Below are 12,339 nucleotides of genomic sequence, written 5' to 3' on the forward strand. Positions count from 1 at the left end.
AAAAAGATTATTCTCTTTCAAACAACACTTTTTATATACGTGCTCTCCGTGGTGGAGAATTTTTCTGGCTGAGAATAAGGGAATTTGAAATTCAATTCGCAACCAACCTCCATGATGGTAATGACTAATGAGTCTGTGAGAGTAAATAGTCGCTTAAAGAAGTAAGACTGATGAATGCATCTGACTACACCAACTCTATATGAGATCCGGTCATGATTAAAATTTTAAATATTGATAAAAAGGTAAAATAAAAATTTAAAGGAAAAATATTAAATACGCCGATTTTATTTAACTTTCCTCGAAAAGGAGAAATTTGAAAAGAAAGAAAAAACATCTGACGCCTGTGAACTTGCGGTTGTGAATAAAGAACTGTGTCACGAAACTAGCCACAATTGTTCTCCGCTTCTCTTAATGAGATTTTGGATTCAATTCTTATAAATAAAGTAGTAGGCAAGTATGCCATGAAATAGGCTGACATGGATGACAGAAGAGAAGCAGAGATAGGCTGAGATACTTATGTTGTTGTTATGTGCTTCTAACAAAGTCCAATCCTCTAGCACCAAATAAAATACTCACACCCAGCCCACTCCTCGTTGTCTACAAAAAACCGGTACTCCTCTCAGGAAACAAAATGTGTAACACACCCAACGGGAAAACCCAAGTTGCACCTTCAGATTTCCAAATTCGAGAGTTAGAAGGTAGAGCCCAATCAAACACCTCCTCTTCCTTCTTCTTGTCTTTTTGGTAATTTCAAAACTCCTCCTATTATTTGGCCACAAATAGAGATGCTTACCGTTTCTTCTGCATCTCCATGATGAATACAATAAATACGAAGTGCAAAAATTGAATCCTACAATGTATGTCAAAAAAAAAAAAACAAGAAGAAAGAAACTTGAATCCTACAAGTAAGAAACCCCTACCCTCTAGCTCCTTGATCATTCCCAAACAAACATGGCTAAATGCTTTAATCCCAAAACTCAGGCATATTCATAGCCCAAACCACCCATTCATATTCCCATAAATACTAGCCTTTCCCTTGCTTCCTTCCTCTTCAAAAGCACTTCTTCCTTCGCTAACAGACTCACCATTATTATTAGAAAAGCCTAGTAGCTAAACCTACTGTTGAGGCCCAATACATGTTTGTTACGATCTTCATATCAAAACCATGTATCAGCTGGTCGTGTATATTGCTTGTATGTATTGTTTGAGCTAGTTTAGATTTTTTATTGAGATATGATCATGTATCTACATGTCTATTTATGTAACCTAGTTTTCACATCAATGAAACATGATTGATTTCCATTCTCTTATGCTTTTTCCATTAGGTATCAAAGCCGTAGGCACAAGCCACTGAGTCTTTATTGACCAACACCTCAGTCGTCACCCCTACCTTAGCTATCGACAAAGCCATATCTATGGCCGCCGCCACACCTTCAATTGAATCCATCAAGTCAAACAAACATAATTTCTTGCTTTGGAAAACCACAATGCTACCAATAATTTGCGGACATCATCTTGACAGTTTCATCAACTACACTAAAGCTTGTCCACCATACATTGTTAATAGAGATACGACCATCATTAATCCTGCCTATGATGATTGGATAGCAGTCGATTAGCTTTTATTAAGATGGTTATTTACTACAATGCAGCTCGATGTCACTTCCCAGTTAGTGCATTGTTCCACTTAGGTCGAGTTATGGAGAGAAGCTAAAACTCTAGATGGCTCACAGTCGTAACATCCTAAATTTCCCAATTTGTAAAATTCAATGTTTCCAAGGGTAATTTGGTTAATTTAGATAAATTATTGATTTAGCAAGATTTATGGGAGACTAATATAGTTTTTGAATCATTGGACAGCCTTAGAAGAGGGTTAAGTCGATGTTTGAGTGGGCCATAGCACGAAAGGAAGTTTAAAATTTTGTGAAACTTTCTGTGCCATGCATTGTGGTGGGCGTGTCAATGCGTCGTGGCACACACGTAAAATCAGCACTTATCAGTTCGTGAAAATAGACCCAAAAAAAAAGAGAAAGAAGGAAAAACAAGAAAGCGACAGAAAGGAGCTCCTGGTCTGTTAGGGCACGATCTTTAGGCTACTTTAGAAGCATTTAAAGCTTGAATCACTATTAGATATGTTGCACATTCCCTCTTCTCCCTCTTTTATGCAAAAATCTAGATTGATAGGGCAATGGGGGCTTTGATTTTGATTTTCTTGGGTTTAAACCGAACCCATTAGTTTATTTAAGGTCTTGGGGAGTTAAATCAAGCTTCTAACTCTAAGTTTATGAGTTTTGTGGTGATTAAGAATTTTTATTAAGGGTTTAGACAAACCCCAGATATAATTTAAGATTTTGAGACAATGTGAGACATTGGTTAGTAATTTTAGTGTGTTAGGATGTTTAATAGGATGGTTAAAGTGTTTAGGAATGATTGATGTTGTTAGAAAAAGAATTTGGATATTTTAGACACTTAGAATCTAGTGAATTTGGAGTTATCCGAAGTGATAATTGATGATTATCACTTGATTGTGTAGATTGAATGTTGCTCAAGCTATATCATATGTATAGAATATGTGAAGCTAACGTTAAGCCACAGTAACCCTTTGTGTAACAAAGGGTTAAGGTAACAAAATAATTTACATTGATTGATTATATTGCTTAACTATTTGTGAGTAGATATATTGATTTAAACTTAAGATTTGATAACCTTGTATATTGCGAAATGTAGTTTTGTGTATTAAAAATCTATTTTTACAAATGATGAGTATGATGAAAGTTATATATGAATAGGTTGAGAAATTTGAAATGTATATGTGATATATATGTTGACTGTGGGCATGATTATGTTAGGAGGTAGGAGTTCACCCATAGGAAGGAGTAGTGAAAGTCCATATGGCATATATCTCCTTAGTGTCTAATGAGGCATGGTGTTGGAGATTTTTTCCTTAGTATTTTGTAGGATACAACATTGGAGAGTGACGCTCCTTAGCATCTATGATGTGATGTTAGAGTAACGACACCCGAATTGTGTGTGATAAGGGGAAATCATAGTCCGAAAGTAGGTTAAAACACCTTTGGTCGGGTGATCCTACCACTGAAGATGAACTCAGATCATTGTGAACGTGCACTTAGTCCAAGAGCCTATGGTTTCTGTCGAGGTGATATGGAGGCTCGGATAGTAGAATGATCATTGTAGTAGTAAAAGATTTGTATTGATGAAAAGAGTATGTGGTGACGTGCTAAAAGTATAATTTAGAGTTTTACAGTTTTACTCTCTTATGGTTGTGCATGTTAATTAATAGTAGTAAATTATTCTATTGCTGAGATATTTATCTCATCCCGTGGTTATATTTTATAGGTGAGGGCTTCGATAAGGGCAAGGAAAAAGAAGAGACAATTGAAGAGTAAAGAACATAGTTGTATAGCTCTTTCCTTTCCTCTTTTTGGGTATTGTAATAAATATTGTTAATATATAATGTCAATTTAGGAACATGATATTATTTTAGATATCACTTGTATGGATTTGTTATAAGTGTCCGTATCTTGGTCCAAGGTTAATGTGTGGATTATGTGTGTGTGTTGGGCCAAGTTACAATTACAAGTGATGAATTTGAAGTTAATTATGTGCCTAAAATGACCAAGTTAATGTGTATGCTAAATATAATCCACCCTTTATGTTATTATCAAATAGGGGTTTGGTAGTCATTTTGAACGTAATTGTTTGTTTGTGTGGTATGAATGAATTTTCATGTTATATGAGGTCCATTTGAGGTGGTCAAAGTGTCTCTGGGGCGACTGGCATTTGGTATTGTGAGTTAGACACCTTTGTGTGTGTTTTAAGGTGAAAACAAACCATTTGGATTCAGGTATTCATCTTTTAAATAGATGATTATTTGAGTATGAGACTAGTGTCATTAATTAGAAGACTTAAAGAGTTTTGTGTGAACACTTCAATCGCCCAAATCGGACGTCAGATGGCGAAATGGCGTGCTCGGGAAGTTTGAAGGACTATGATGACAGCAATCTGCTATCATGATAGTAGGTGTACACTGCGGCGCGTGGTTGTTGCATCATAGCGCAAGAGGCCTTCGAGAGACTTGTTCCTCTATGCCATCTGCTGTGGTAAGCGCGGCTTACATTGCAGTGGACAAGCCAGAATTTTTGAAAAATAGCTTGTTTTAGCCCAATTTCATGTGATTTGATTTTCATGCTTCTGTATTTATTCTAAATTAATTTTTACCCATGGTTTGAGCTCAAACAATAGTTTAAAAAGGGTTTTCTTGAGATCCTCATGTCTTAAACTAAATATCTTTAAACCCTTAGGTTGTGATAACTTCTTTATAGGATTTTATTTTATCTTAGTTATCACAATGATGTGTATGAGCATTGTTTTGATAATGTCAAGGCAGACATTATAACAATCATGTGCCTGCATCATACTCTTACTCACTAAATTATAGCAAAGAAGAAAAGGGTCGATAACTATAGACAAATAACTCATCAAGATAAAAATCATCTCAAACAATCTATCTCTAGCCAATAATCCTATCACTATGTCCAATTTGATCTCATATGTGCTTGTAGGTTTAGATGTCGACTGCAACCCTGTAGTTTGCAACTTACTTGACAAATCAGATTTGTCTTGGGTTGAGATGCAAGCATCTCTTCTTGCTTTCAACACATGCATCGAACAACTATATCTCTTCTCTCAATCTCAGTGCTCACTCAATCAATATGACAACTCATGCAAGGCTATTAAATTGTAACACATAGCATTATGACTATTCTCACCACTCAAGAGGTTATAGACATGGAAACCACATATGTACTCGCTCTATTGCTAACCGAGGGTATGTAAAACAACCATATTATGGATTATGTCACCAGAAGGTCACTAGGTAAGACACTGTCCCTGATATTTTGATCAGTCTTATCACGAACTTCCTTAAGTTTTAGAGGTCTATATAATACTCCCCATCACTCTGCTTATGTGGCTACACCTGACTCGGTTGATGACCCCAACTAGTACGTCAATATTAGTGCTACTGCTTACGTGACCAATGATGTGGTACAATTAGATGATGCTGCTAGTTACATAAGTAAGACTAGTTTGTTTGTTTGTAATGGCTATTCTCTTAAGGTTAAACATGTTGGTACTAACAAGTTTTCTACTAATGCTGGCCATAACTTGATTCTTAAAGAAGTTTTGCACACATATACCATTGGTAAAAATTTAATTAATGTTGGCAAGATGGCTGATGACAATAATGTTTACACTGAAATTTCACTCCTAATTTGGTTGCGTGAAGGATAAGAAGACTTGAATGATATTGCATAAAGGGACTCATGAACAAAATAGCATGTACAAAGCTAATAATGATATGGTGACATCAACTATTTTTCTAACTTGTTATTATGTTTCTTAGCAAAATAAGTTGTAAAATGATGATCTTATAGGATGGCATCATCGTTTAGGGCATCCTTCCTTTAATATTTTATGTCAAATTTTATAATCTTGCAATTTTAAAGTTGCTGGTGATAATAATTTCTTTTGCGAAGCTTGCAAATTTGTCAAAATGCATCATCTTCCTTTTAATAAGTCAGTATCGCAGTCACAACATCCACTTGAATTGGTACACACCCATGTTTGGGGACCTGCCCCTATGTTTATGTTAATGGTTTTTGCTACTATGTTCATTTTATTGATGACTATAGCAGGTACATCTGGGTCTACCCTTTAAAGTGCAAAAGCGAAGTCAAAAATTGCATTCATCCAGTTTCAACAGTTAGTTGAAAATTTATTTAATAGAAAAATTGAAGTCTTGCAAGTGATAGTAGAGGGGAGTTTCGAGCTATAACATCTTTCTTGGCCAATAATAGTATTCAACATCACATGTCCTACCTATGCATATATGCTCAAAACAGGCAAGCTAAATGGAAACTTAGACACTTTGTTAGACTAGGTCTCACTCTTCTTACTTAGGCCCACGTGCCACTTTAGTGTTGGTGGAAATCCGTTCACACCTCTATTTTTTTCATTAATCTAACCCCTACTTCCATTCTTGTATGAAAGTCGTGATATTAGCAGCTTTATGGCAAGAATTTAGACTATACTATGTTAAAAATCTTTGGTTGTGCTTGTTATCCTAACTTTGTAATGTATTTTTTATCGGACTTCCAAACAACTTACTTTATCTTTTCATAAAAATAATTATATCACTGCTTCTCCATTTGATTTGATTTGATTTATTCTGATGTTTTGAGTTCTACTCCTTTTATGAGGGATCTTGATACTTTGTGATTTTTGTTCATAACTTATATCGTTTTACCTATAAATCTATGTGATGAAACATCTATACTTGAACTTTATATTAAATTTACTACTATGATTTGCATTCAGTATTTTAAATTCATCAAAAACTTTTATCGTGATAATGCTTTGGAATATTGTGATTTTAGATTATTTAGCTTTCTTAACTTACAAGGCACTATTTTTTATATTCTTGTCTCTACATTTCTCAATAAAATTCTCGTATTGAGCATAAATACTGTCATATTCTTGATTCTATTAAAGCATCACTCATTTTCTCTTCTTGTTCTGAATGTTTTTAGGGTAAAGTAGCCTTAAACTCTTTCTTTTATATCAATTGACTCATGTCTTTTATCATTAGTAACATTTCTCCTTTTAAGTATCTTCATGGTTATCCTTTGATTATAGTCTTTTGAAAGTCTTTGCTTGTGCCTATTTTGTTCTTCTTCTTCTGGCTATACTAGTTATTATTGTTAGGATCTTCTTTCTCATCATATTCACATTTCTTGGCATGTTGTCTTTTGGAAGAATATCAAGTTTTCTTCTTTGACCCATCTCTTATCTCTCTCATTTTCTTCTCTTCTTATATTTACAAATATTTCTGCTGACCTTTTTTCTTGTGATTCAGGTACAAACTCTTCTACTGAGTTCATTTCCACAACTAATGCCACGCCTACTCATCTACCACAAGTCACGGCTCTTGAGTCTATATCATCCACAAACTCTTGGCTCATTTGTGTAAGAAATCCTTCCTCTTACCTTAATGATTATTATTGTTTTCTAGCCATTTTACAATTTCATGAACTTAAATCCTTGAAGAAAGCCTTTTGTGATCCCCTCTAGCATTAAGCTATAAATGAGGAATTGCAAGCTCTAGAGAAAATGTATACTTAGGATCTTATTGATATTCCTTCTGATAAAACTTTAGTTATATGCCGATGGGTCTACAAGAACAAAACTCATTGTGATGGTTATTTAAAGCAACATTAGGCTCACTTGGTGGCCTAAGGTTTCACTCAACCTGTATGACTTCTATTCATAACCTTTTAGTCATTGTTGTTGTTAAACACTGACCTCTTTATTAGATAAATGTTAAAAATGCCTTTTTAAATAGAGATCTATAGGAAGAAATGTACATGAAGCCTCCACCTGAGTATCAACATCTGAAAGATAAGGCCTATGATATTCATCAAGCTCTATACAAGCTTAAGCAAACTTTATTTGCATAGGTTACTAAGCTTAGTAACACTATGAGTCAATTGAGTTTTACCTGTAGTCCTCACAACTCTTCTCCTTTTGTCCACTTTATTACTTGTGGTATTGTTATGTTGTTGTTGTATGTTAATGACATGATTATTACAAGCAATGATGATATAGGAGTCTAAGAGCTCAAGACATACTTGGACTAATAGTTTGAAATAAAGGATCTTGGTATATTGAAATATTTTCTTAGGCTTGAGGTCTACCATAGAAGTGATGGTATATATATCTCTCTCATGTCAAGCATGTCACTGATTTAATATCCCAAGCTCACCTTTCTGATTATAAGGCTGAAAATACTCCTATTAAGCTGAATGTTCACTATACTTCAATCGATAGCATCTTATTAGATAATCTCACCTATTATCGCTAGATGGTTGGAGGCCTCATCTTTCTTACCATGATCCGTCTTAACATTGGTTATGTAGTCCACATTATTAATCAATTTATGTTAGAAACCCAAACAACTCATTATGCAACAATTTTTCAGATCATTTAATATATTGAAGGCACTATGTATTATTGGCTTCGCTTCTTTGCTAGCTCTTCTTTTGCACTATGGGCTTACTTTGACGTCAATTACTCTTAGCTCTTTGTTTCTATATCTTTCTCAGTCATTCCCTTATCTCTTGGAGAAGTCATGTCGTGTGCTAGCAAACATGACCATTGAGGTACTTTGGTTCTGTTGGTTACTTAATAAGCTAAGAGTATCTCAAAGCTTCTCCATAAACATCCATTGTAATAATTAAGCTGTGATCAAAATTACTCACAATGATGTGTTTTATAAGTGGACCAAACACGTTGAGATTGACTGTTATTTTACTCGACATCATGTTGTTTGGGGAATCATCTGATTTATTCCAATTCAAACTAAGCATTAGTCGATATACTTGTTTATAAAGTGTTTTCATTCAAGTTGCTTCCAATTTCTGGTAGACAAACTCAATTTGCTTTCTGTTAAGCCATCTTGAATTTGGAGAAAGATGTTTTCTATAATATTCTAAAGATATTTTACTATTTATTATACAATTATTGATAGATATTATTTGTCATTATTGAGAGGTATTATTTAATGTAATATTGTTGTAAATAATTATTATTAAGCTGCCTCTTTTTCCATATATAATATATATTACACTATTCATAGTAGTAATAAATATGGTATTTTCTAATGTTCTTTTATTTATCTGTCTTGTATTTGATAGCTTTTATTTATAAATACTTATAGAAACACGTGACAAAAGATGAGACACGGCAGAGAATACCATAAACGGTTGTGGTACCAGCTGATCCCGTGCTCTGAAAGCCAAAAACAATTAAACATTGAGCTCGATAACTATAATGATGTCATGTGAAACGCAACAAACGCATAGTCTCAAAATTTGGAGACGGGAGACAGTTTGTGTCCCCAGCTTAGGGCCTCAGGCTTTTCTTTAACTTTGGGTGTTGGGTCCATTGGAATCTCAGATATGTCACATGGTTCTTGGCAAGAAAGTGGCTCAGTCCCCAGTAAGCCCTTTGATAAAAATGAGAAATACCAATTCTATGAAAAATATAACGGGTCCATTGGTTTCGTGTTCAAAAGTGAAATAATATTCCAGCACAAAAACAGATCTATGAAAAATGAAAAGGGTGGAAAGTAAACACAAGGGAAGAATGTACCCTAGCCTAACAAGAGGAACAATAGTGAACAAAACAAAAAAGCAGGTGCCTTGTCGGAGAACACTTGTACATTGAAAGGCGGAGTGGCAGAGAAGGCACGCGGCCTTGGTATTACTGGCTTCTATTCTGGAATATAGCCCTTCTTTAGCAAGCAAGCAATCATGCCCTGACAGTTTGAGACAACCTTGGCTATTCTCTCACCATTATGAAAAACATTCTGCATCTCCAACAATGGCAGAGTAGGAAAATCAAAGACATAAATATATACGCATATGCGTTTCAGAACCAGCCCCGTTTCAGAAAACTTGTTATCTCTTGTCCCTTTGCTAACGCTTCCCTTTTTAAGTTTGAATGCATACGGACAAGTTTAAATGCTTGGACTTTTATGGCCCTTTCTTTGTTTTTCCTCTTTCTCTGCGGTGCTTGGAATCAATCCCTGGTGTAGTAGGCCCAAAGAGACCCACTGACAGTCCTATTCAATTATGAACCCCCCACCCCATCTCAACGGGAGAAAAAAAAAAAAAGATTGCTCTACAGTAAAGGACCACAAAGATCTTGCAACAATTGTCTGGCTGAGATCGATTGCGCCAGCCTCTTTTCAATCCATATATACATTAGACCTTTTTTTTGGGGCCAATCAAGACACATTAAATTCTGGATCTCCCAATTCTTTTAGTCTTCTCTTCTGGTCAGATTTTCATACAGGGCTTATTAAAAAAAAATCATATAGGGAAATGAAAAAAATCAGGCTGAACATCTTTGCCCAGACCTAAATTCTCCTTGGATAAACCTCAAGTCTGGGAATGAACTTGCCTTTAGAGAGATCCAGGAGAGAGAGAAATTCTTGCATAGACTGATACATAACGTGATCCATGATTTTTCATTAAAAATATGTTATATAATATAATTATAAATATAAATTAATTCTATAATTAACAATGATACAGAGAGGGGAGACAAGAATTTAAAAGAGCACTGTATTCTAAAAATAAAATTATTAAAGATAATGAAATATAAACTTTTATTTGAAAAAACCAGTATAACCTGGTATGTTTTTACTGGACAAAGTATAAATAATGTAGTGCACGTTCATACAATAATTTATCATGGGAGAGGTCATGCTTCGACTTGTGGAAAGAATAAAAAAATCTTGGTTTATTCCGTGCTCTCACAATATTAACGTTTTACTTTCCCTCCCAACAACTGTTTTCCTTGACCTTGTCTTTCCATTTTAAATATTTCCTTGTACCAAAACAAATTATTTTCTCCGCAATCTAGTAATCTATCCTTATCTTTTTCCCAGGTACAGTTCAGATTTCAAAAATGGAGGATAATTATGTCACAAGTTGATTGCTGAGGCTAGCAGTGAGGTGAGCCTGTGAGGTCTCTAGTGGTCTAAAATGATCGTGAACAGATTTTCCTACCCGTATCAAGATTTTGACATAAAGATGCTGTTTTTACATATCCCTGTAGCTTGTGTAGTTCAATAATTCAATTCCAGCACATGCACCTTCTTTTCTCTTCTCTTTCAGCGAGCCTATTGGGAAATTTTTTCCACGACCCAATCTTTTCAGCTTTTCGTGGCCCCGCCAATTTAATTGTCAATTCGACTTTATAACTAACTTGTTCTGTGCCCAATTCTACCAGTTCTAACCTTTGACTTGTTTGCCTCTTCGTGAAAGGTACCACCTTCTCAAGTAACATTTGGAAATTTAACCCTTTCTGGCTTCTTAGCTAGTCTGTGTCAAAGTTAACTTGTGCTCTCTTAATTCCTTGGAAACCTAGAAAAAGAAAGAAACCATCAAGTGTGAACGTTTTATACATGAAATAAAGGAGATTATTTAGAAGACCGAGTTTAGAAATCAGACTAGGCATTAACTAACTTTGTTTACTTCTTTCCCTATTAACATACAGTCTAAAAGTAGTTTTCGCAGGACAGAGGTACTTCAAGTCTTCAATCATAGTTGAAGAAACGTAACAAGTGAGGCCATTTTCCTTCAGTCTCTTCAATCAGTGCTCTGTTTCGTATAGGGCTGGCTACGACTTCTCACCCAATGTGAAAAGCCAAAACTGCATATCCACCAAGGTTGATTCATGCGCCTACAGGTTCTTCCTGATCACTTTCAGCACTGGCAATCAGAAAATGACCCAGAAAATCCAAATGTGGATTTCCATTATAATGATCCTGCAAGGTTGCCATCTTGGCGAGATCTATCAATGAGCAATGAAAAGTACTAGCCTGGTCCATTACTGCTATCACTTTTGTTTTTGTGTGATTCTTAAACATCATTTTCACATAATAATCTTTTTTTCTTGTGATCAACATTTCCAAGATCTGGCCCTCATTTCATCTCTGTTGATGTCGCGTGATTTTGAAATTTCACCGAATTATATGGATGCCAAGGCTGTCATATAATTGAGAGCCAGACCTTGTTTTTCTGGTGAGGACTTTGATATCTCGTAGAAGTTACATATTCCTACTTTTGCATGACCATAGACTTGAGAAAGGAATTGGGAGAGCAAATAAAAATAATCAGAAATCAGTGCAATACTTTATCCTACACTGAATTTTGACAGTGATATTGCTTGAAAATTTTGGGCTACTAGCTGCAATGTTCGACACATAACAAACGGATAGCTTCAAAAGAAACGAACTTTCTTGTATTTCTAGTGAGCAAATAGTTTTCCTATGAGATGACTATATCCGAGGGACACTTGCGTGAGGGAGGGAAAAAAAAATCACACAAATACATAACCAAAGGTCATATTCTTTTCTTCTTTTGGTAAACACCTCTCCTTTTTTCTTTGGTGAATCTACTCTCAAGACATCGCTAACAAGTGATTCTTCAGTGAAATGTAATCCATGGAACTTTCTGTTTGGTGATGGAATAGCAAGGCTTTTTCTTAGCAAATAGGTATCCTATTTATACTTAAGTGAAAAGGGGATTAAGGTAAATAAAAACAGAAGGTTTGGACCAAAAGTAAAAAAGATCAACGGAAAATGAGCCAGCTAATACATGTACGGACAATTGAAATTACAGGGAAGAGTTTCTTGTGGGGTTGGCCCACTCTTCATGTAATTGCTGTACAATCAAAATTTGGTAGCGT

The sequence above is a fragment of the Prosopis cineraria genome, unplaced genomic scaffold, assembly GCF_029017545.1.
Source record: "Prosopis cineraria cultivar Desert tree isolate PC_DT_omini unplaced genomic scaffold, ASM2901754v1 PC3, whole genome shotgun sequence".
Lineage (NCBI taxonomy): Eukaryota > Viridiplantae > Streptophyta > Magnoliopsida > Fabales > Fabaceae > Prosopis > Prosopis cineraria.